The sequence below is a fragment of the Telopea speciosissima genome, chromosome 2, assembly GCF_018873765.1.
Source record: "Telopea speciosissima isolate NSW1024214 ecotype Mountain lineage chromosome 2, Tspe_v1, whole genome shotgun sequence".
Classification (NCBI taxonomy): domain Eukaryota; kingdom Viridiplantae; phylum Streptophyta; class Magnoliopsida; order Proteales; family Proteaceae; genus Telopea; species Telopea speciosissima.
The window spans coordinates 83,362,092-83,365,388 of NC_057917.1; positions in this window are offsets into that span (position 1 = coordinate 83,362,092).

The following is a 3,297-nucleotide window of genomic DNA, read 5'->3' on the forward strand; positions in this document are numbered from 1 at the left end:
AGTGGGTCATACCGATGTGAGACTAAACCGACAACCATTGAGCACACAAATTACACATCAATCTCAAAAGATTAACTGATTTATACACATTACACACCACACTTACATACCCACCCGATGTGAGACTAAACCTACACACCAAGTGGGTCATGTTATTGTATGAGGTGGTATATATGTTATTAGTTAATTTAATTATATATAAGAAAGTAGAAATAAGCAAGGGTAGGTGTTATCATTTTATCATTCGCATCTTTCCAGAATGTAATCGTAAGCATTGTGTATAAATCAGTTAAGAATGGAATAAGGGGAAAGGAGATGTACCTAAAAACAACAAAAGAAGAGGTGAAAGGAGAGAGAGAGGGAGAGATAGAGGATAGAGCAGAGATGAAGTTGAGCACTACATGGGTTTCCCAATGAATCCCTCTTGGAACTGAGGATCCAAATCTAATTATCATTATGATGGGAGGATTAATGATGAGGGGGACAAGGACGATACAAAGAGCGGATACTACGTGTGGAATTGAGGCTTGAAAGTAACCCAGACCTTAGGGGCCGAAGCACCTACTTCACTAACCCCTTCTAGTAGTCCACTTCTTATTATTAGGGAAAAAGAATCCTAAAAGGCAGCGTAGCCCTTGCCCCTGGATATAAGTTGTACAAAATGACTATCTCACCCCTCATGAAAGAAAGAAATTCATCCCTGAAATGCAGTGTGATCCCTATGCCAATGGGTGTGAGTGGAAGCATCAACATGAGAGGACAGTGTGGCCCTTGTGCCAATGGGAGCGTGGATGGTAGCATCAACATGGAAGGAATTTCTTCCTTTCACGGAGGTGGGGCAGTCATTTCTTGGGGGCAAGGGCTATTTTTCGTAGTTTGGTGCTCCATTCCTACTCTGGGAACATGCACAAGAGAGAAAGTAACCAACATTTATGGACATTAATTCAGACACTTCATCTCAATAGGGGGAAATTTCTATTCCATTTTCATGGTCTAATGCTCCACACCACGTTGTCCCTTCTCTGGTCCACCGACTAGAGAACTTATTCTTCTTTAGTTGGACGCCAATGTGAGAACTTCTTTTCCTTTTCGTTCTCTTCGTCTTCATCATCATCATCATCATTATTATTTAAAAAATATATGACGGTGGACCGTGGGTGGGACCCTTCAAACATCAATGAATTAATAGCTTACTTTGCGCCGGGGAGGGGGAGGAGGAGGAGGAGGGAGGAACGGAGTGGGATTGGTAAGGTGAGGAATCAAATCGAACAGTGCCAAACGATCAACAATCGAACAGTACAACTCACAAACATGTTCTCATATTCCTTCACATCGTAATGTCTGTATATATGTGTCACTCAGTGTGTTAGATACATTATATATATATATTAGCTAGTTCGGAGCTAAAAACAGATCTGTGAAGTGTCAAATTTGCATTAACACCTAGAAAAGGAAATGTTTGACATTATGAACTGACCAGGTGGAAATCCATTTTTATTTTTTTAATTTATGAAGGCAGAATTTGATACCAACATGAACTGGCCACGAGAAAATCAAAATCATAAATTATATAATGAGTTTCATTTATTGTCATCACCATGTTAGTTAGTTACATTGATTTTCATAACTGTGTATTGGTTCCGTCAATCATAACTGTGTATTGGTTCCGTCATATGGCAACCCAAAGCGAGGCTGGAAATTTTGTGAAAGTTTTGTAGGAATAAGTTGAAACCACGGTATTGACCCCTGCCAAGTTGAAGCAGGAAGAGAAGCTTATGGCTCACATCTCGGTAGGGTTTCGCTCAGTAACAAGGATGCGAGGCACCGCCAAAGGCACCAATACGGGACTACTTTAATCCCAAAAGGTGATCAAATTCCCCACAACTATTGTTAATATTTCCATTTCAGATAGAAGGAACTAAGCTTCAGGCAAGCAAGTCAGATTTAGATAGCTTGAGAAGTGCTCCTTAAGGGCATCTTTCTAATCATAAAAACGAAAAATATTGAATAGGGAAGAAGTAATGATTTTTCAAAACCTTTGATTTTGAAGTTGTGTTTGGTATGTATTATTGGAATACATTTTAGGTCAATTTCGCATTCTCGAATAATAAAAACAACTATTCTTGTCATCTAATAATGCAAAATTGACCTAGAATGCATAATTTTTCATTCAAAAGTATTGAAATTATAATTATGCCTTATAAGAGATAAGAGGAAAATAATCCTCTCCAAATCCCTAAAGTGTGTTGTGCGACAGTGCCAGGTGGAGAGGTGATGGAGGGTGACAGTGGTGGTGGTGGTGGTGGTGGTGATAGTAGTATTGGGTATCTACATTTATAAAAGATGAAGATGATTTGGGGAAGATGAGGGTATTTTGGTTTATCCTCTTTCTTCCTTTGTGCAAAATGGAAAAGAATATGTATATCTACTCATAAAGGTATTTTGATAATTTTACACTAACAAGGTTATAATGTACATTACATTCTTCAATTTCAGATCCATTAGCATTTAACGGCGTGGACTTAAATGGCTTTAGGTTGAAAAATAGGGGGTGCGTGTGGAATTGTTAGAACCTTGGGGGTGCATGCGAAATACTTGGTCCATTTAAGGAGGGTAAGTGTATTTAACCCATTATATTATTGTAATAATGTAATTTTCTCTACCTACTTATTACATTTGTAAAACATATTAATTTTGTTTCCTTTAATATAATTTCTATATCACATCGTTATATTTTAAATATGCAATTGATGTTTAAATATTATTGACAACATAGTTGTCACAGCATCTAGGAAAACAAAAGCGACACTAGTTTTCAAGATGTCTGGATGCCAAGGCACCTAAGCGCCAATACTAACCCCTATCTTTGTTCGTTATGTTAAATTATTTAAAGATTACATAAATTTTGTATAAATATATCTTTTATTGTAATCCTATATACCATTTATTAGGGCTCTAAATACAATTTTGGTACTGTTATCAGTTTTTTGGGTGAAGAATATTGCTATTAGGTTGTATCTCATTTTTTTTTTTTTTCATATTTAAGGGGACAATTTGTCTAATTTAAAAAAAAAATTTGTTTCGTAAAGCACATGCAGAAAAAATATCTGCATAATCTACCTAAGATATATTTATCTACAATTTAGCAGGTCTGACTTGGTGAATACTGAGATTATTAAGAAAAAAAATTTAATAGCTCTTTCTCACCTCAGCTATGGTCACTCAGCCTCATCAATTCTGGATATGGAGACAAATGGGGGGGGGGGGGGAAATGCAGAAAAATATATTAATTATGAC